Here is a 23587-nt window from a genome sequence, read left to right as displayed (position 1 = left end):
AAAGGATGGTGTTTATGGCACATAAATTATACCTCAATAGGCCTGATTTTAAAATAAAAATATGTTTTAAAGTTCCCTTGACAGTTACCCTTTCATTCTTCAACTCAACAAATGTTTACCAATCACCCACTGATGTGCAGCTGATTTCAATGGGCTTCTTCAGAGGTTCTTCTGGCAGGAACAGGGAACACCCTTTCACTCCCACTCTATGATAAGTGTGGAAGGAGTTAAGGAACTGGGGCAAAGCTGCTCAGTTGGGAAGTGGTACAGCCAGCACCGAAGACACAGGCTGACTCCAAGCCCACCCGGCTTTCTTTTTTATTTATTTATTTATTTATTTATTTATTTATTTATTTATTTATTTGTGTATTGGCTGTGTTGGGTCTTCGTTGCTGCATGTGGGCTTTCTCGAATTGTGGTGAGTGGGGGCTACTTTTTGTTGTGGTGCGGGGGCTCCTCATTGCTGTGGATTCTCTTGTTGTGGAGCATGGGCTCTAGGTGCATGGGCTTCAGTAGTTGTGGCACAGGTGCTCAATAGTCTTGGCTTGTGGGCTCAAGAACGCAGGCTCAATAGTTGCGGTGCATGGGCTTAGTTGCTCTGCGGCATGTGGGATCTTCCTGCAGCAGGGATTGAACACATGTCCCCTGCATTGGCAGGCGGATTCTTAACTACTGCACCACCTAGGAAGTCTGCCCTGCTATCTTTTCTAATCTGCCTGCCCTGCTCTGCAAACGAGGAAGCAGAGATTCAGAAAGATGAAGTCGGGTCAACCAGTTATCAGTCTAGTGTTCTCCCCAACATACCTGAGGAAACCACATTTGGGGAGAAAACATACCGCTGGGGTCCCATGGCCATTTCCAAGGCAGTCCACCCCCACCATTTTCAACCTTCTTCCCATGAAGGACTTTCATTTAATCATTTCCCATTTAATTTTGTTTACTTAATTTCTAATTTCATTTAAGTCACTTCCCTTCTTGTTCTCTCAATCATTCAACAAATCATTTATAAGAACTTAGTTTTTCTTAAAAAAAAAAAAATATATATATATATATATATCCTCTAGACACACACTCTCCCTGATAGCTACCCATTCATTACTCAATCAGTAGATATTTATTTAGTCACCTACTAATTTGGATGCTATCAACATGTGTTTCTTCCAGGACTTTTCCAGCAGAGACAGAAGGCTCCTCAACACTGCCACTATTCAGAACTGTCACAAAGCAAACAAAAACCATCAGAACACAGCCAAGGGCCAAAATGCATGGTACCATCAGTAAGTTTCCCAGCTCAGGAGGAGAAAGTACATGTGAATTCACCAGCAGATAGTAACTGGGACCCCTTGTGCATTTACACAGCATGTGGGCTTTTCTCAAAGCAAGTCTGTGAGATAAAGTATCAGTATCTCAATTACAAAGGATGTGAACGTGCAAAGAAGTCAATAACCTTGCCGAGGTCACAGAGCAAAAATGATCATTCTAGACTCAATCCCGGGTCTATCTGAAAGTTAGTGATGCCTAGGAAATAGAAAACATACAGGTGACTCACTTGGATTTAAAAAGGGCATTTGTTAAGACTAGTGGAAATGCAAATATATCATCTATTTACTCATTCAGCAAACCTTTGAGCTTCTGACAGGGACAGAGCCCAAAAATGGAGACATAGCCAGAAGCCAAGAAAAAACTACTTACGCATATTTTATCAGTCCTGCTTGCAAGGAGATTACCATCTAGGAAAGGCAATGCCAATCTTATCTTCTAGGAAGTGAGATAAGAAATACTTGCAAGCAGATTTCAAATAAAGATACAAAACAGGAAACCTGGGACATTCCCAGCCTAAGCTAGGAATAAGTGATAAGAGGCCAGACAGACAGTAAGTGTCACAGACTAGGGAAGAGAGACTGACGTTACCCTTGAGATACAGAGAAGTGGGTGGCAAGGTATCCAATAGAGGGAAACCACACCCACTCAGGTCTAGAGCTGGGAGACCCCACAGAAATTAAATGTCAGCTGCGCACGTAATTATATTTTCTAGCAACTATTTTGAAAAAAGCAAAAAGACACAGGTGAGATTGATGTAAATAATATATTTGAATCCAATGTACCCAAATTATTATCATGTTAACATGAAAGCAACACACAAAATTATTAAGGAGAGTTCATATTTGGGTCCCCCCCCCCCCAATGAAGTTCTCAAGACCCGGTAGGTGTGGATGGGCTTCCCTGGTGGCGCAGTGGTTAAGAATCCACCTGCCAATGCAGGGGACACAGGTTTGATCCCTGCTCCGGGAAGATCCCACATGCCATGGAGCAACGAAGCCCATGCACCACAACTATTGAGCCCATGTGCCACAACTACTGAAGCCCACATGCCTAGAGCCCTGTGTACTGCAACGCAGAGTAACCCCCACTCAACTGCAACTAGAGAAAGCCTATGCGCAGCAACGAAGACCCAACACAGCCAATAAATAAATAAATGAGTAAACATTTAAAAAAGAAAAAAAACCTGGTAGGTGTGGATTTTGCACTTAGGAGCACACTTTAGTTGCACTGGCCACACGTCAAGTGCTCAACAGCCACATGTGCCTACTGATGAGGATACGCAAGTCTAGAGGCAAATCAGCCAGGAGTGGGTTTGGGGTTTTTTTGTTCCTTGTATTTAGCTTTTGGAGGGCAGTGACTAAACCAATTAGGTCAAGGCAAGGACTTCAAGAGAAACCCTAAAGAGAGGGCTTAAAAAGTCAGGCTGGGTTTGGACTTCATCTGTTCAGGAATGAAAGGAAGTCGGTGATGTTCTAGAACAGACGACATGAAGTAAGGTCTTGGACCCAACACTGAAGCTACTGCTGCACCCCCAAGATCTCAGACTCAGGGGCTGCTGCTCCCTGGATTCCCCTCCATCTGCCCCTCCGCCTCCCGCATCAGGTCCCTGCTCCCTCAGCCCCTTTCTGAGGGACGCTGCTGAACCACCTGTCTCCTGGTATCACTTGGAACTATCCATTCCGTCATTTCCCTGATGACGTCATCACCAACTGGAAGATGCTTGGTCCCTTAATCTTCTTAGATAAGCCTTACTATTCCCTACCAGAAGTAAATGCCAGAGCCCATTTTTCCACCCCTGCTCCAGGACTGGCTGGCGCCCCTGCAGGTTGCCTTTAAGTGTTACTGCATTTGGGGTGGGGCTACCTCGGAAGTCGAATTCTCTAACTTTACTGCGGCCCCTCTGCAGCTTCCCATTCTTCTTACTGACATGGTACAAATTTTCTAGCACCTCCTACAGAGGCTCTTCCAAACTTTCGCATCTACCAAGGTATCCAAAGCCACCCTAAAAGCCCCCAATGCTCAGCCAGTAACTCTGCCTCCTATATTATTTTGAAAACGCTCTTCCTCAACTTCCCTTCCCCAGATTTGTCTGTTCACCTGGCCTGCCTGCGGCCAGCCCCAGAAGCCACGCTCTCGCTGCCCAGGCCATCCTCCTGCGCTCCTGACCCAGGTGAACCACTGTCCACACCCCATGGGCATCTTCAGTTCAGTTTCCAGTTTCCAATGCGGCTGCTTCCAGACTCGCCCACATGTCCCCTGCACTGAACAAGCCTCTCTCAGACCTGTCACCCTCTCAAGTCACCATTTTCCTTTTTTGCCACCAAAGATTTTTCCCTAAAAATTTCTTTTTTTAAAAAAAAGCATGCCCTCACTATCTCTACTTTGTCACTACTCCTCACACCAAGAAATGGGGCTTCCTTTCCCAAATATCTCCACACCCTGAGATACTCACCTGTAACATTCTGGTTACCATCCTTCTCCCGTGTGTCTATACATATACACACAACTGATTTTTCACGATGTTTTTTCTTAGATATTTTGTAAGCAGTCTTGTATTTTATTTACCTCCTGCCTACCTCCTCCCATAGTACTAATCTCTATCTTTCCAAGCAGCATTAACATACATACAAGATTTTTTTTAAATCCTTTTCTATCCTATACAATCAGGATCCTATTTTACGTGGTTCTTTGCCTCTCCTTTTCTCGTGGGAATCCTTCCAAGTCAGGTGGTACAGAAACCCAAGGCAGGGATGTGCCACATCTTATCCAACCATGCCCCTGCTGAAAGCATCCACTTAGTTTCCAGTTCTTTGCCACTACAAACAATGCTGTAATAAATATTCTTGTACAAACAAATTACATACAGCTGCTTTTATTTCTATGGGATAGAGTCCCAGGGGAGGCATTGCTGGGTCAAAGGCTATGCACGTTTTAAATTTTAATAGACTCTGCCAGAACTCTTTCCACAGTGGCTATTCCCACCAGCAATGCTGGAAGACTGCCTTTCCCCAGCATTCCTGCCAGCAGGAGATAGTGTCACTTTAAAACTGTTTGCCAGTCTGATGATCTGCTATACGTAAGGTTGAAAAACTCTCTCTTACCACCCACCCTGCTCCAGGCATTCAGGAAATTAACTCCCTTCGCTAGCAGCCCTTTCTGAGCCACCTCCTCAGTTTCCTGGTCTTTTTACTTGCAAAAACGAAACACAAAACAAGGCTACACCTCTGCCCTTTTCTCCTCTCCTCACATGCCCTTCTTTGACAATCTCATTCTTTTCTTTAAAAAAATTATTATTTATTTTATTTTTGACTGCACTGGGTCTTCGTTGCTTTGCATGGGCTTTCTCTAGTTGTGGCAAGAGTTGCGGTGGGCAGATTTCTCATTGTGGTGGCTTCTCTTATTGTGGAGCATGGGCTCTAGGCGAGAGGGCTTCAGTAGTTGTAGCACACAGGCTCAGTAGCTGTGGCGCACAGGCTTAGCTGCTCTATGGCATGTGGGTTCTCCCCAGCCCAGGGATTGAATCCACATCCCCTGCATTGGCAGGTGGACTCTTAACCACTGCACCACCTGGGAAGGCCAACAATCTCATTCTTGCATAGGGTTTAGCCATCATTTCTAGGAGCTGAATCTAGAGCTACAAATCCAGTGAAGACATCTCTCTTGAGCTCCAGATTTCTATCTCTTCAGGGGACATTTCTAACTGTTCATGGGACACAGTGCCTACTGATACCTCAAAAATCAAGAGGATCATCTCCAAACTCTCCTTGACTTGCTCCAAACCTATTCCTCCCCCGTGCTCTCAGCAGCACCACCTTTATCACAGGTACCCAGACTTGAACATCATATTTTACTCTTCCCAACACTTTGCCCCCATAAGCAGCCAGTTGCCCAGTCTGGGCGGTTCTCTGTTCTCTTATTCAAGGGGTGCAGACTCTCAAGATCACCAGGACATCTGCAACAGTCCGGCTCACAACCCCCAGCTCCAGCACACTCCCCCGGCTCTGCCAATCCAACCCTCTGACACCTCCCCAGCTGCTCACCAAGTTGAGCCCAACCTAACCACACTCACACCACCTTCTAAGCTCTGTCCCAACCTACTGTCCAGCCTTTCCACCAACAACCCCTTATACTCCAAACTCAACAGGAGCAAGTCTAGTAGCCTCGAGAGAGATCCTTTTCTGATAGGAGAAGAATTTGTGGAGAAGCAACAGAAAAAGGAAACAGATGCCTACTGGAATTCACTCTGCCACCCTGGCACTGCCAAGGAAATGTCTTTCTCTCAGCTTTTAAAAAGAAAAAAATATTAAAAGAAACTGAATGAAAGAAATTGGTGAAAGAAATTGGATGAGTAAATGAAATGTATTATATAAACTGACAGAAACTATGATAAGATGTACATGTACACTCCAAAATGCTGAAAAACTAAAGACAGAAGAACAGGAAAACCATCCGCTATAGTCAAGAGCATCCTACATTTATACAAATGCCAGAGAATCATTTTACAATCACATCTGTCTCATGATAGAGTTTCATGAATCAGATATTCATAAATGGCTGGTAATAAAACTCAGCAAGAGAGCAGAGTTCTATTATATTACACTATAGTGGAAAAAAAAATCCACTAGGGTGAACTAAACAAAACTTGCTAAGTGAAATTTGAAGAGACAAAACTCAAAAACTATTTGGCATAATAATTCACGTTTAAACCAGTCATTTGAAAATGAAACAATGAAAATGACTACTTAATAAACCTTCAGTTGCTGCCTATGAGTTAAACTTTGTCCTGAATAATTGAGGAAATATAATAAAAAATTAAGAGATTAACTCAGTGACCTCAGAGAGTACAAATACTAACTAGGAGGATGAAACGTACACCTAGGAAGTGAGATAAAGGGTAAAGACATATATTATGAAGGGCAAAAAATTGATACAAATGGAATATGAATATGAATAGCATGAGATGAGTTAAAACAGATTTTGTGAACTCTGGTATGTGAAAAAGTCCCCACATTCTTTGCGTCAAAGCAAACAGAATAATGATCCACTCCACCTAAGTTGTTTAAAAAAAAAAAAAAAAAGCCTGCCTAACAGTATCTTCAATGTTTTATAGCCCAGCAAGAACGATTAGAATCCAAGTTTCAATCATACTCAGCACTTGGGAAAGACTGTGAGTGCTGCCCTAGTGACCAGGACTCCAGCCTCTTCTGATGGGAACTGTCAACAATCAATCACACACGCTAGTGTCGGATGCAGTGTCACAGATCATTTAAACAGCTGTCAGAGCTGAGCGCGGAGCTTCAGGATTCCATATGGCTTGTAAAACGCACATGTGCTCTTCACCCTGCCCCCTCTCAAGAAAGAAGCAGGAGAAAAGGTATGAAGTCAGGCAGACTGGGACCCGATCCCAGCTCTGTGCCTCCTTGTCCTCATCTACAACATGGATTTCCAATAGCCTTTTCACTGACTCGTGGGCAGCATGAATTTTAAAAGGCCTAGCGTAGTGCCTGACACAAGGGACCCAGCAAATGTCAGTAACCAGGCCTTTCTTCTCTTCCCGTAGCGCCTCAATCTCTCACAGCATGCCATTTGCAAAATACAGAGCTCTTGAGAATTCCCTGGCAGGCCAGTGTTTAGGACTCCGCGCTTCCAATGCAGCAGGCACGGGTTCGATCCCAGGCCAGGGAACTAAGACCCTGCAAGCCATGCAGCAGAGCAAAAAAAAAAAAGGGGGTGGGGGGGGGCGGTGAGGGGGCAAACCTTTTCTTAAAGCTAAAGAGAGAAAACTCTTTGCCAAACTCTGAATATGGGGAATTTGTAGAGGTACTTTATGAGCTGCTTTGTGGATTACCTACGGCACACGCACCCTTCGTGGCACAAACCAGCTCAACTGACTGCCTACCCCAAACCCCAGCTGCCCTCAGGGCATGTGAGGGCTGCCTTCTGCACAGAGAAAGCCCGGGGCCTCCAGCCCAAGGCAGGGGCAGCACCATGGTGTGAGGAACGAGAGATGAGACGAGGGGAAACTGAGAAACCCTCGCTGCTGCGGACACTCACCAGGTGGGAGAAGCCAGGCAAGTAGCTTAACTTCTCTCCCCTCTGCCCTCTTGAGGGAGTCAGCACTCACTCGACGGTCGCTCCTGGCCTTTTAAGATTCAAGTAGATCAGGGACTCCAAGGCTGCAGTGGGAGATTTTAAGGTGGGGATGTGTGTCCTCTTTCTATGACAGCATCGCAAACTGCCATGTGGTGAATTCTGTGAAATATCATTTTGTTTATTACAGAATCATGATGTAGAGGGCTTTGCTTGGTGAATCTGCTTTTGTTCTTAACATCCCCACCCACCCAACACAGAGGCAGAAAAAAATACGTTGATTTTTTTTTTTTAAGTCTATATTCAGTCTAAAGCTCAAAGGGGGAAAAAAAATCAAAATACCTAAGGATTATCTTTCTCTTCCTTCTCTGTGATCTTCCTCTTCCTCAGTGAATTCTCACAGTAAAGAACAGGATGAAAAGTGTGGCCCTCAGGTGAAAAGATCTGTAGAGTATAAAATGAACAGGATAATATGGGGCGGGGTGGGACGCGGAGGAGGGAGAAACAGAACTTTAACATAAAACACATTTGTAATAAACTAACCAGCGGAAAAGATCGCTTTGAATTTGCAGGCTCTACTCAAACACTATATGTTATTTATTAACCACTCCTTTTTTTTCTTTCTATAAAGAAATTCAGTACAGTATCAGCTTTGATATATTTATAATACTCCTCTTGGAGAAAGTCCAGAGTCTACATTTGGTTTTAAAAGAAGGTTCTTCCTGCATGGAAGCTATCTCAAAAAGCCAAAACACACATTCAGAAAAGCTGAGCCTCCTGTTAACATTTTCCAAGCACACAGTAGCTATGCACCATTTGGTACCCACCAGAACCCCTCCAAAAGTATCACGAGGCTGCCAATTTCTCCATGCATTTATAAGAATAATCCTGAAAAAGTGTCTGTTTGTAGAATTTCATTTTTACTGGTATGCCCATCAAAAATTTACTGTCTCCCCAAGGAGAGTTCATTGGTTTTAGTGACTTGGCTGAATATCAAAATAGCTGTAATTAAATGGATTTCTGAGAGCCAGATAAGGTATAAAAACTGAGGGTGATCCCAAAGGAACTAAAATTATGCTTAGCACATGTTTAAATTATACACTAGTCATAAGGCGAACCATTGTCAGACACACCTCTGAGGGGAAAGATGGATCAAGTGACCCAAGGAAGTATGCTCTGAAGATAGGCCGTTTCAGTCCAGTGCTGGGAGGGACTGATGACCATCTACATTTTTCAAAATAAATATTTCACACCCAATCATTTTAATATAAGAAAATCTGAAAAGCCACACAGTCTCAATTCAGTTCATTCGAATCTTCAGTTGAGACATTCAGAACACAGCAGCTCTACGGTCAGGTCCAAGAGAGAGAGCTTCTAATTCAGCAGATGAAGCACACACTAAATGATCACCCGTCCAAAGGTTTTTTTTTTACTAATGTCAATTCCACAATGACACTCTCGTCCCTTAATGACAATTATGTCTTACAAAGTGAGTGGCTACCTGCAATATCTGAGGATGTCATGAAGTGCTCAACCAACATAAACACGGCCTGAAAATAACTGCTCCCAAATTTTTTTTTTAACCTTCTTCCCAGGCTTAAGAAAATGAAAAACCTTCTGGTTTATGTATATAACAATATCTCCCAGATCCTCCAAGCCCCATCTCTAGGGAAACTCCACCCAGAACAAAGCTGGTCACCTGTGACTCAAAGGGTATGTCTATAACATTTCAAAAGATTTGTTACAATTATAATAACATAATTGTAAAATTTTAAAGATGGTCATGGGAATCCCAGGAGTATAGGGCACAGGCTGACAGAAACCATAGGCCTTATCGTCACATACACAGCTGACCCTTGAACAACTTGAGGGTTAGGGGTGCCAAACCCCACGCAGTCAAAACTCCCTGTATAACTTTACAACCAGCCCTCCATCTGCAGTCCTGCATCCATAGATTCAACCAATCACAGAGAGTGTAGTACTGCATTACATGCTGATTGAAATAAATCTTCATCGAAATGGACCTGTGTAGTTCAAACCCACGTTATTCAAAGGTCAACCGTATTTTTAGTCACTTAGCAGGAACATCAACATCTGGGTAAAGTGTGGAGGCTTAGGAAAGCATCACTTGTTTCTATATGGTTAAGAGCAAAGCAAACACCAGAGTATCTATCAACTTCCGGGAGCATCCAGTACCACGTCTGGCTAGCCAAGCTCCTGAGATCTCAGGGACCTCAGCCCAGAGCCCCTAAGAGCTCATCATCTCCCACCTGCTGATTGACGCCTAGAAGTCCGCTCTCAGCATGGCAGTCTTATCTTTGCTTTAATCCAACAAACTTTTTCAAAAACCAGTTTGCTACTTCCCATCTCCCCTCCCCCTCACACCTTTTTAAAATTCATTCTTAAAGGAGAAGCAGCAAAGGGTTGCCGCACAGACACACACATTTTAGATAAACTCCCCAGGTGATGAAGAAGACCCTTCTCCCTAGCCTGAAAACCTCTGCTTCAGCTAAATGTTTCTGCTTCAGAGATATTCCAGGGGTAGCTAGCTAATTAGGCATCCATCCGTCCATATCTATCCATCTTATCTATCTACCAACCTTTCTAGGGATATCGAGAGAGACAGAAAGACACACGGAGAGAGATCCCTAGAATGGATATACACGTGTGTGCGTGCATGTGTGTGTGTGTAAAGAGAGAGAGATCCCTATACACACAGGGATATTTATCCATAGCTAGCTAGCTAGCTAGCTAGCTAGCTAGCTAGCTAAATGGATGGATGTGTGCATGTATAATTTTGACAGTTAAGACATATTTTGCCTTGTGATTTAGTATACCTTTATGTGATGGTTAATTTTATTTGTCAGCTTGGACAGAGCTTGGGAATGAGATTAACATTTAAATCGGTGAACTGGTGAATAAAACAAATTACTTTTCGTAATGTAGGTGGGCCTCACCCCATCAGTTGAAGGCCTGATTAGAACAAAAAGACCAGCTGAACAAGACGGAATTCTCCAGCAGACTGCCTTCAGACTTCATCTGAACCATCAGCTCTCCTAACCCTCCAGGCTGTCTGCCCACACTGAGATTTTGGATTTGCTGCCTCCATAATCACATGGAGCCAATTCCTTATTACAAAACTCTTTCTGGGACTTCCTAGGTGGTGCAGCGGTTAAGAATCCACCTGCCAATGCAGGGGATACGGGTTCGATCCCTGCTCCAGAAAGATACCGCATGCCACAGAGCAACTAAGCCCGTGTCCCACAACAAGAAAAGCCACCACAGTGAAGAGCCCATGCACCACAATGAAGAGTCGCCCCCTGCTCACCGCAACTAGAGAAAGCCTGCACGCAGCAACGAAGACCCAACATAACCAATAAATAAATAGATGAATTAATTTAAAAAAACTCTTTCTGTATATATACATATCCTATTAATTCTGTTCTTTGAAGAACTTTGACTAATACTATATATCTACCTATCTATATCATATATATATCCCTATATATACCTGTATATTTGTGGATATATATATAGACACACACACACACACAGATATACATTAAACTAAAACAAAAGTTTCAAGAAACAATATCCTGGGACTTCCCTGGTGGTGCAGTGGTTAAGCATACGCCTGCTAAAGCAGGGTACACGTGTTCAAACCCTGGGCTAAGAAGATCCCACATGCCATGGAGCAACTAAGCCTACGAGCCACAACTACTGAGCCCATGTGCCACAACTACTGAAGCCCGCATGCCTAGAGCCCTGTGCTCCACAAGAGAAGCACCACAATGAGAAACCCGCGCACCACAACAAAGAGTAGACCCCACTCACCACAACTAGAAAAAGCCCGTGTGCAGCAACGAAGACCCAACGCAGCCAAAAATAAATTTAAAAAATGAGTAAATACATTTTTAAAAAAGAAACAATATCTTTATTATATGCAATATATTTAGATACTTTCTATTCAATATCATGCTACGTCATTCCATCTCATGTGTGTCTTAATACCGGTCTTAATCAAAAAAAAAATATCAGAAAGTTATTGGAATTTTTTTAAAAGTCTATCACTAGAATTAAAAACAAAACCAACCACCTGGACCTGGATTTCTCACTTAATAAACCACAGAGATTTTTCCATACTTATGAATATTTAGTTTCTTTCTATTTAGCTCTTTCCCTATAAGGAGAATGGGCCAAAGAGGAAGAGTGAAAAGAAAGGTTGCAAGAAACTCAGCACGGAGATTCACTGAGTACCAAAGTCAAGTTTAAACTAATTCACAATTTCCCTTAAGGCTGGTTTTGGGATCACCATAAACTGGTTGACGAAAGCAACCAAAAGCAATAGGCAGACATCGTCTCTGGACATTTATGACATCTGAGATATTTCATTCCTTTTATTAAAATGTTGGTACTGCTGTTCTCCTTCTTATCTATTTTCCAGTAAAGAATCCATAAAGATTAGCAAATCCAATTTTAGTCTTGACCATCAGGCTTACAAGAACAGACTTTCAACTGAATTACACACACCTGCTGAATCCAAAGGCAAGAAGGCACATCCCCGTAACCCAAGTCATCCCCCCACCCTCTGCCCATTTCCTTTCTGACTAGAATTTCCCCATTTCTCACCTGAAATGAGCTGTAAATCTTTTATATTACCATGAAAGTCTCAAACTCACTTCCTGCCTATTTATATGCCTAAACACAGTTTCCTATATAAAAAAAGCACAACCTTAGAGTTAAGTCTCTTGGTCAGATTTGCTCAACTCTTTAAGTGATAGTCTACAGTTTCAAGAGTATGCAGAATCAAAGGGAAAAAGACAAATGCCAGAAGTCTTAGAAATCATCTCTTCCATTGGATTTATCACCGTTTTAGGTTCTTCAGAGAGATGCCAGGGAGGTCCTCCACCTCCACTCCAAGGGAATAAGACAAAAAGATACACAAGAGACAAATTATTTTATCCACCACCTCTGCATAATTCCAGTTTCTCTCTTTTGTATTTTGGAGTTTCATACAATATATAGTTTGGAACAAAAGATTCCTCTAATTTCAAACACCTGAAAACCACTAATATTGTACCATTTCACAGATAGGAACACAGCCCCAGAGAAGTGGACTGGTATCCATGGAGCTACATCCCCATTCACCAAACCTCCAGGGCAGCAGTGCTCCAAATGTGGTCCAGGATCAACAGAAACATCATCCCCTGGAAACTTCTTAGAAATGAAAATTCTCAGGCTGATCCCAGATTTACCAACCCAGAAACTGTGAAGGGGTGCCCAGCAAATTAACAAGCCCTCCAGGGGGACTTCGATGCTCTAAAGTTTGAGAACCTTTATTCTGGAACAATCCCAATGTTTTCCCATTATTTTATGCCTCTTCTTATTCTAGTCTCACATCTCTACTGCAGTACACATTCAGCAAATGCCCCATAAATACTGAGCCTAACTAGAAAGTCACCTACTGAAAAAGTCAAGATATCATAAAAAGGTATTTAGTCACTGCTAGTACAGTCGATATATTTCTTTTCTCACCATAAGAAAATTCACAACCAAAGAGTCAAATAAAAGTTTCAGTGTTTTCAAAGAATAATTCAAGGGCAGAATTTACTAGTATTTCAGAGATTAAACCTCAAAAGGGCTGAGCAATGCTAAGAGACTTACTTCTAGAAAACCAGTATCATGGTACCCTGGACTGTCAGTGACCAAAACCCACTGAAAAAAGGACCAAAGAGACAAAGGGATGAAACATGGGAAAACAAACTATGAGATAGCTCTTTCCAGGAAAACCTGGTTCGCATACCTTAGAATAAGTAGGAAGATAATTATTGCTTGCCCCAGGCTTTAATAATCAATTTTGCTGTACCTCACACTCTGTGTGGTTGGCAGCATAAGTCAGCCATCTACACAGGTGAACTTGCTGACCTTCTGCAAAATAACCATGGAAGAGGCACCATGCAGGCTAGCTGTCAGTTACAAGCCACATCTCAATTTCGTGCCATTTTAACAACTTTTGAGAATGCCAAGTGAGAAATTACATGAAGCTTCAACATCAAAAACTATGAGCATTACAGTGAGAATCAACCTATTCAAACCTGTTACTCACTTTTCCTTTATGAAGTAAAATCTTTTCAACTAGTCCTTATCAAGCACTCACTAGATGAACCTTCATTTTGAAAAGTAGGGATACACTAAAGTGGAGAGGCTTGCATGATGGGGGCAGGGGGAGGTGTACATGAGGGAGAAGAAGCTTTTTAGCTAATTTCCTACTGAATAATATGAGTAGCGTGATTGGCTAACAAAGAACATAAACACTGCCACAGCCTTTGCTCATTTACTTGGGATAACGGAATACCTTGCAATAGTGATGCTTTAATAGGTAGCGCCTTCTTCATCTCTTAGCAGCGTCTCCCTAACCCCACCCCACCTAAGCTCCTACCTGTTTGCATGTACCTGCAAAAACCTACACGCTACTTCAGCAAAGACACAGAGTTGAAAACCAGACTTCAGACCACAATGTAAGCATAATTTCTATTTGACTAAACAGTAAGTTTTCTTTTCTTGGATGCTGTCATTGCAAGGCTGCAGATACCTGCCCTTACAATCGATGGTGCATTTGGGAGCACAGTACACTGTCTTCCAACAAAAAGGCAGTCGCAGGCCGCAAACTACCATTTTTATAGACACATTACTAACCTCTTCCATTAGTTTGGATGCAATCAAACCCAAAGTGTATTTTGAATTTCGTGGACATCTGCTTTATAATTATTTTGTCTATAATACAAGTTGATATATTTTAAAGATGTTAGTTGTTTCATTTTAAAACTATTATTAACAAAAACATCACAGTTATTTATAACATAAAGGCAGGATGATGCTATGTCTCCTCTTATACAAAATAAAGGGGTGAACTAGATTGCTTCCAAGATTCCTTTCAGCTCAAATAATGTATACGGTACCCTCGAATCTCCCACTCACACCTAATTAGGAAAAGGCCTATTTATCTTTGTACAGATGACACAATCTGTTGTAACCCACATAATAAGCTCCAGTTGTAGGCCATTCTCTCCATGTAAAGTTGTACATTCCTCTGGGCGGGTTCTAAAGTATACAAGCTACAAAGTTGTTACTGCCTTTGCTAATTCCAAAAACTCATAGGTTTAGTTTCTTTTCTCATAGAAAATCTAAAACATTTCCTGGCTTTTTGATGCAGTCCTCTCAATGGGTCCCCCTAATTTTTAAGCACAGAGAAAAAAAGTCTAGAGAATTCTGGGATATAGGCCTCACTCTGCTTACCACTAACTTCTTACAGTGGGGAACTGAAGCAGGTCATTTAACTTTCCCAAAACGTCAAGTTTCTCTTCTGAAAAATGGATTGAATTAGATGATTTCTAAAGGTTATCCTGTCCTAGAATGCTTAGTGATATTTAGCAACTATTAAAGGAATATAGCACAGTTTGTGACCTGGGACCACAACATTTTGAATGTGCATATGTGACTATAAACCCTCATGTCTGTGGTATCACTATTTACATATTTTTTTAGTTTGTCATCTCTTCTCCTGCACACAAATATAAATGTACTTCTACATTTTGAAATTATTCAAGAATTTTTAATGCACTCTACAAATGTTTAAAGCTTCTCCTGTAGACAACAGGACACTCATATGAGGTGTTATTTAATGTTGACAATAAAATATGGATGTGCCCATCCATTTTCAGAACTACCCATTGATTGATTTGCTTAAAATTCCAAATGCTGGCTGCCAGCTCTCTATATACCATTCAAGTTTTAGTGAATTTCCTAACTAATGAGATTTATCAAGCCATCAAAATTTAGCTTCTGTGACAGATAGGTTTTCAGAAAATGCCATACTGCAATGACATTCTTCTCTCAACCCACACCAAGACTCCAGCAACGTCAACCACCCTTCTGGACTCAGTCTCATCACACATTTAGACTAATGACCGAGGTGGAACTTATTGCAGTTGGATTTAGTGACATCTCTAAAGACAAGTCATTTTAAAATTCCAATTACATGGAAAGCTGAAACACAACTAAGCAAAACACTGCCTGTTAGTATTTCTTAGGAAATGACTGGCTGAAGAGATAGAAATGCTTCCTCACTCACAGCCACTACAAAATAGATGTTTCTATGTACAATGAAATTTTCCCTACTTTTCACTATTAATATGGTTATAATTAATACACACTTTTTTTTTCTTTAGGGACTGATGTTTCTTTTTCAAAACAGAGCCTGTCAAACCACAAATCATAGGTCAGTCTGAAATAAGGAACACTGCACTGCATTTCTCTGTGGATAACCTCCAAATCGCTTGCCCATCCCTGACACGTTAATTAATGAAAGATGTGGGAAAGAAGATCTGGGTTTGGCTCTGCACTCTTCCTCTCCAAGCTGAGTGTCCTAAGAGGGCAAGTCTCATCTGAAGGACAGAGTTTGTCAATGTACAATCAAAGAGCTACCAGCCACACCTAGTGTGCTTGGATAAATGCACCCAGAACCTCCAGAATCATCATCTCAGGGTGATTTTCAGGAACCTGCATTTTAAGATATACAAATTCAAGTTTGAGAACTCTCATCACTGGCTTCATTTTCTCCATCTGTAAGAGAAGGTAACAAGACTTGACCATTATCTCTAAATTCTCTTCTGGCCCCCCTTCGCAACCTGTCATATTAAGACTCAGCAGTGCCATCATTTTACCAACATTCTCATATAGGTTTACCTTGGGCCCAATGGGGCCACTTTCCTCTATACAGTCTACACTGCTACTTTGTTCTACATATATTCAGGTGGCTACTCTGTTTATATCTATTCTGTGTGGCTACTTTACATATATCCTATTACACGGCTACTTTGTTTAATATATTCTATGTGGCTACTTTGTTTACACATATTCTATATGGCTACTTTACTCTACATAGTCTATAGAGCTACTTTGTTCTATAGCTGTTCTATATAGCTACTCTGTTTACATATATTCTATACGGCTACTTTGTGCTACATATATTCTACATGGTTACTTGGTTTACCTATATTCTACATGGTTACTTTGTTTACCTATATTCTACATGGCTACTCTGTTTATATATCTTCTACATGGCTTTTTTAAAAAATAAATTTATTTACTTATTTATTTATTGGCTGTTTGGTCTTCGTTGCTGTGCGCGGGCTTTCTTTGGTTGCAGTGAGTGGGGGCTACTCTTTGTTGTGGTGTGTGGGCTTCTCATTGCCATGGCTTCTCTTGTTGCAGATCACGGGCTCTAGGTGTGTGGGCTTCAGTAGTTGCGGCACATGGGCTCAATAGTTGTGGCACAAGGGCTCAGCTGCTCCACGGCATGTGGGATCTTCCTGGAGCAAGGATCGAACCTGTGTCCCCTGCACTGGCAGGCGGATTCTTAACCACTGTGCCACCTAGGAAGCCCGATGGCTGCTTTGTTTACATATATCCTATGCCTGCCCTACTCTCCATATCTTTACCTTCACCACCTCCATTACAGCACTGATGGTCCTTCAGTTTCTTCCCCAGTCATCCTTCTATTTCAACACTGAATTCCCCTCCACCCAGTTCCAGAGGCCTTGAAATCCATATTATCCACAGCCCCCAAGATTATAGGTAATTACCCCCTGGCAATGTACAATCACACATTCTGGATTTACCAAGACCCTCCAGGTTCACCAGCCTTGCCCTCCTTGCTAGTGTTGGGTGATGGTTACCTATCATCTACTAAGGCTCAAATGCCAGTGAGCATAATAGCATATTATAAATACACTACTTCTAAATTTTTATAAATTTTTCTTTTGCTTTCTTATATCCTAAAGCTGTACAGAATCATTGAGTTTTGTAGCTGAAAGGATCCCTAAAAGTCATTTAATCCAATGTGACTCTCCTGACCACCAAAGTTCAAATTAAAAAATGGAAACCCAAAGAGGGTGGCATGTTTTGTTCAAGATCACACAGCTATTTTTGGCAAAACCACCCAAAACGCAGAGCTCTTAAATGTATACAAAACCCAGAAGTCCACTTTTTGTTGTTGTTTTGTTTTGCAAAATGATATCCTAAGTACTTGGATTATTACCTCTGACTGGACAAATACCAAGAATAATTCAATCACATACAAGTATCTTTCAAATAGTTAATTTCTTGTTGCCTATCAGAATGGAAAAAAGTAAAGGCACTGATAAAAGTCATATGTGTCCCAATACACCACAAAAGAGCAAACCCTATGGAATGATCACTTTTATATAGTTAATAAGGAATCCAACTGGGGGCAGTGGGGAGGATGCAGACACACACACAACCACGGTGTGGGCAACACAGCCATTCAGAAGATGAAGCCCAAGAATGGTGAGGACAGAGTGCTACACTGCAAGAAAAAAGTGAGGGGGTAGGAAAAGATCAAGTAGAGCTTCAGAAGGATGACATTTGAGATGAGCCTAGCAGGGTGAGGAAACCAGTGCTCTCTAGCTATAATAACGAAATTCTGATATAGAAAACTTTTTTTTTCTAAGTGGCCTGCTAGCAGGGGTTGGGTGTATATATAATGAACAGCTCCACTCTGTGGTATTTCTCATTTTCTTTTACATCTTATGTGAAATGAAGTTATTTGCCCACATGATGTGCTGTGCACTTCCCAATGAGAAGTTCAACAGACAGTTGTGAAGGGAGAGTTATTACAGATGACTATGGTTTCACAGAATGATTAGGATCTTCCAGAGGGAAAATTCAAAATGGACCCGTGGGTAAATATTTTGGTTTCTGATTTGGCTAACATTCATCAAGGTTTCATGCCTTCCTATGGTAGGTACTGATCCCACAAGTTTCAAATGCCAAAAGCACACATGATAATTTAATTCATTTCACTGTATTCCAGATGTGTTCTTCCTTGGTTTCTGTTGATGTGTATAAATGCTCTCTTATGAAAGTATAATAAAATCCATTCTAAACCAGCCTCATGGTTATCCAGAGTGGTAAGGGTAAATGTGACTATTATTCTATCAACCACCACCCTAGCATGAGGCCTGAAGAGGAAAGTTAATGTGAAGTATTTGATGCTTTGGCTTCCAGAAGACATTGGGAACCATTAGAAAACAATTTTATTTTCTCCCCAAAGACTCTAAAGCCCTCAAATGTTTAGCCAAGTAGCAAAATATGTAAAATGTGTATTCCAGAGCAAAGTCTAGATTAATAACAGTATAATGATATTGCTACTACTCCACACTCAAGATGGAGAAAACTTTATTTTTTAGCACTTTATTATTGATAAAGTCCACTTCAAGAGTCAAATACTTGGCAAAGGGTCACTCAACTCCATAATAATGAAACAATTTCAAACATGTAGAAATTTTAAAACAATTTCAATGAACACATCATGCATTTTATCAAACCACCATTTAAGAAGAGCCACTAAGGCACCATGCTGACCCTGGAAGAGGTACAAAAAGAAAATAATCAAAGCACTCCCTGTGTGATGAAGTGTCCACAACTAAATATCCCACGACGAATGCCACAACTGATACAGACCACATACGGACAAAGTGCCTGGAAGCACAAGAAAGAGTGCTTCACACTCAGAGGAAAGGCTTCGCTGAGTCTCAATAAATGATGATGACTAGTTGAATCATCAAAGGGAAGGACAGAGGAAACAGTGCAAAGCAATGGAAAAGGAATGGAGTACGGCCTCTACTTGTCAGCCCAGCTCCCAGTTCCATCCTGCTCACCATCCTTATTTTACATAATTTGATGAAACTAGATCTCATCTACAGGGAGGAGGAACTAACACTTCCTGAACTCTCATCCTGACAGACAGGGTTTTAAGCACATTATGTGAATTAATTCATTAATTTCTCAATTTTGCAAATAATTTTCTATGAGGAAAGCACCGCTGTCACCCTCCTTTTAGATGTAAATCCTGAGGCACAGAACACTCTTTGCAAGATAGAGAGCTATTTTGAATTTAAGAAATGATTACAAAATATCACACCAAAATTCATCACTATATTTTAAAGGCAATCTAAAGGATATTGGGAGTCCTGAACTTTTACCAGTTTGAGATTTCCAAGCTTGTTTACTATGCCATTTCCCAAACTACTAATGACAAAATTCTAGTTTTCCATCCTATTCCCAATGCAAAGGAATCAGTAATGGGAACTCTTGAAGAACCATGTCCAAGAGACACATTCAGAAATCTAATCGTGAGTTTAAAAGAAACCTTGTTATCCAATACCACGAAAACACAATGAAAGCTGCAGTCCAGATTCTGTTACTCAATTTGCAAACCTCTTAAATGGAAACAAAGCAGACCCATTTCCAGCTGGATGGAATGCCTGGAAAGGAGTGGGCTGGATCCCAGGCCAGACTGAATCCAAGATAGGAAATATATTACACGCTCCTGGCAAGGAACCTTCTGGGGCACCAGCCTATGTCTACTGACCTCAGTCTGTGGGAGGGCTTCAGATCGGGCACTTTTTGTTCTTTCTTAAAATTCTGAACTCATAAAAGCTTTCATTCTACATTGTTTTTATTAAAATCCTCGATTCATTTGCAATTATACACATGCTAACAGTTGAGACAGGATGGAAGAGAGGAAGGAACATGCAATCAGAGAGACCTGGGTGAAATCTCAGCTCTGCAACTTCCTAATTGTGTGAACTTGGGTGAAGGACCCTGCAGATCCCTAGCCTTTTCCTTCTGCACTGCTGAGGTCTGTGACCTTCCTTAACAGCATCCCCCCACCCTCTTCTCTCTTACTTGCCAAATCCATCCCACCTCCTTCAGATCTCAGGACTCTGTCCCCTTGTGTGTTCCCACCGCAGGATCCAGCTGCCTTTGACCATTTGCACGATAACAACTGACCATCCTTCCGCTGGTCTTGTTTTCTTAAATTCACTCACCACACTCTAGAGGAGGACTGGTCTAAAATGCAAATGGCTCCTCTGCCTAAAACCAAAGTGACTTGTTTTTATGTCACTTGCCTTTCTTCTCCACTTGAAGAAAGGTCTCTTACTGAAGTTCAGAGACTCAAGATACTTAATACACATTGGGGTTGGGGGGTGGGGGGGGCGGTGTCACCAAAGACCTGTTCTGAGAGGAGGAACAGTTGTTTAGGCTTCAGTATCCTCCTCATTCCACGAGAGCCTTGCTGCTCTACTCAGAAGAATAAATGGGGTGATGTATACAGAAAGCCAGTACAATGCCTGGGAGCACTTCCCGCCACAGATTCCGCCACAGATTCTATCTCTTGTTACTCTTCAGTGCTCTAAAGTTTGCAAAGTGCTTTCACACTTGTGAGCTCATTCAATCCTTCTGATGACTCTGAGATCCAGGAGGATACAGGAAGAAACTGAGGCTGGTGATGTTGAAAGCTTGCAGAATCAAGGCTAGTTTGTGGAGACAGACCTACTGATTCCAAATCCTGAGTTTTTCTACTGATGCCTCTGTCAGGAGTTCTGGCTTCCTTTTTTTTTTTTTTTATACTTTATTTTATTTTTTGGCTGCTTAGGGTCTTCATTGATGCACATGGGCTTTCCCTAGTTGCAGCAAGTGGGGCTACTCTTTGTTGCGGAGCACGGGCTCTAGGCTCTCGGGTTTCAGTAGTTGCAGCACATGGGCTCAGTAGTTGTGGCTCACGGGCTCTAGAGCACAGGCTCAATAGTTGTGGTGCAGAGGCTTAGCTCCTCCATGGCATGTGGTATTTTCCTGGGGCAGGCATTGAACCTGTGTCCCCTGCATTGGCAGGCGGATTCTTAACCACTGAGCCACCAGGGAAGCCCTCTGGTTTCTTTTACAGAAAACAATCCTACCCAACTCCTCCACCAAGTTTATCTAACACTTTTATTGCATTTAACGAATACAAACACACAGGCCAAATTCCACTATAATGGACTGCAAGAACTTTGGTTTGTGCTACATCAAATAATTACTTTAAATAAGTAAGCTTTCAACTAGCTCGTTCATTCACTCCTCCATTCAGCAAACACTTATCACCTGCCTACTTCACACAAGGCATTGTGTTCGGTGCTGGGAATCTTTCCTTTCCCTGAGATATAATTAGTCCATACCTTCAGGATTTCCCAACTGAAGCCAGCAATGGAACATATAGAAGCTTGAATAAATAAGAGCACTTGAGTAAATAAAGCAATGAACTAAGAGCCAGGAAATCTGAGCATTCATCTTGGCTGTGCTCCTACCTAAGCTCTGTGACCTTGGGCAGGTTCCTGGTACTAACTTTCCTTGCCTATAAAATGGGAAAACTGGTCCAAATTATCTTTAAAGTTATTCTATGCTATGAATTTTAGAGATTCCAGGATTCCATACATTGTCAAGTACTTGACATGTAATGGCATATGATTTTATACCACGATTTTATAAATTTTGGTTAGATGATCCACATATTGACTTTAGCTTGAAAAAAATACCTCCAGACTGCCCACAAATTAAGTTTTTAACTACATACAAATTTGGAGCATTTTTAAGAAGCTTACAGCCAACTGAGCTTGTAAATTGCCCACCACATAAAACTGCATTTTTTCATGTGTAAATTGCAATCTTAAATGCTGATCTCATGTGGAGAACCTAAATAAATCAGATTCAAAGCCTTCTTTTCTGACTTGCTTCTTTTAATTTCGCAATATGTCACTTTAGGATGACCGTAGTGCTTGTGTACAGAATGACACTTTATGAGTGTATTAACACATGTTCGTGTGAGCAAAGCTCTTTATGGCCTTACTCTTAAGAGTCTTCTACCCTTATTTCTCTCAGCAAATCATGATTAGATGGATAAACCTTAGCGCCCTGAAAGGCAGTCAGCTGAGGGGGCCCACCACGTGCCGGCATGCATCTCTCATGCCCACCTATGAATTTACATCCCCAGATTCTTCCCTGCAATCAAGGAGAAGACATCTAAGAATCACTTAAACAGCCAGACATAAGAGCAAACCAAAGCACATTCCTATATCCTGACTTATGTGAGAAATCTGCCCCCAAATTCCTGCTTCTTTCTAGATGTCTGCAGAGAGGATGCTTTCTTTCATTCAAGCAATCTTAATTGAGCTCCTGCTTCGTCGGTGGGTGCTGTGTTGGGTAAATCAGAAAAGGTGGCCCCTTCCAGCAGAGAGGCGGGCACTAGGGGCTTGGCGAGTGGAGTGTAAATTGGAATTCAGCCTCCACTTACCCATGGACAGGATGACCTTGTGCAGTGAACAACTCACACAGTTTTACAAGGTGGCATGGCCAGAGGTGTTTTAAAAAATCGTGTTCTAGTAAAGACGCTGACTACTTGAGAAGAAAGAGCTTAACTGCCAAGCGATAATGAGGAAGGAGAGCCTGCTCGAGGAGGTATCTGACTGACACATGAAGGACGTGTGGGTAATCAACAGATGGATGAGCAGAGCGAGAACAGTATAAACAGAATGTTCACTCATTCCAGACAGGGGTCTGGAAATGACAACTTGGAAGGAGTCTGATGAGTCTGGCTGTGCATGGGGGGGATGAGGGTGCGCGCGTGTAAGGGGGAGGGGGAGGGGAGGCCTGGGGAAGAGTCAGGACAGGAGGCTGCAAAGGCAGGCAGCACTAGATGATGAAGCATTTTACATGGCAGGTTAAGGTGTTGAAATCTGATTCAGAGATCATTAGGGGCTCGTTTTGCCACTGCAAATAATAAAAGTCTTCTTCAATTATACCTTACCCTGTTTTTTTTGTTTTGTTTTGTTTTTTAACATTTGCCAATCACGAGGTAATTAGGGACTCTGATTCCCTAAAGCAACAAGTCTTACCCTACAAACTGAGCAGGTAAAATCCAATGGAAAAGAAGTTTGTTTTTAGAACAGCCCCAATCTTGATACTACATTCTTAGAACATAAAAACCTTAAAGAATACCAGAAAACGCGTTTCGGTGTGTACGTACACAAGTTATGTTGGGTATGCTCAAATGATAAGACCAGAAATTGGCACTTTTTATTCAGAGCCTAGGCCTGAAATATTTATAGCATATGGTCTGCACCTGTAAGAAACTTGGAAGATTTTAAAAACTTTTATTAGAGACCCTCCAGCTTAAATCTATCGGAGAGGAATGGGAGATAACCAGGTGCTGTCCGTTAAAATAACTGTTAGTTGCATGTGAGGAACGGGTGGTAGGACGGGGAATACGCTTGAG

The 23587-nt window shown here is 41.8% G+C and overlaps 1 protein-coding gene across 1 annotated transcript in view; it reads right to left on the bottom strand.

Annotated features, from left to right (window-relative positions):
* TIAM2 (TIAM Rac1 associated GEF 2) overlaps window positions 1-23587 on the bottom strand; it is a 215426-nt gene that overhangs the window by 191491 nt on the left and 348 nt on the right. The gene's annotated exons all lie outside the window — the stretch shown is intronic.

Source organism: Hippopotamus amphibius, chromosome 6 (genome assembly GCF_030028045.1).
Source record: "Hippopotamus amphibius kiboko isolate mHipAmp2 chromosome 6, mHipAmp2.hap2, whole genome shotgun sequence".
NCBI classification, from domain to species: Eukaryota; Metazoa; Chordata; class Mammalia; order Artiodactyla; family Hippopotamidae; genus Hippopotamus; species Hippopotamus amphibius.
This window is presented reverse-complemented; position numbering and strand designations above follow the sequence as displayed.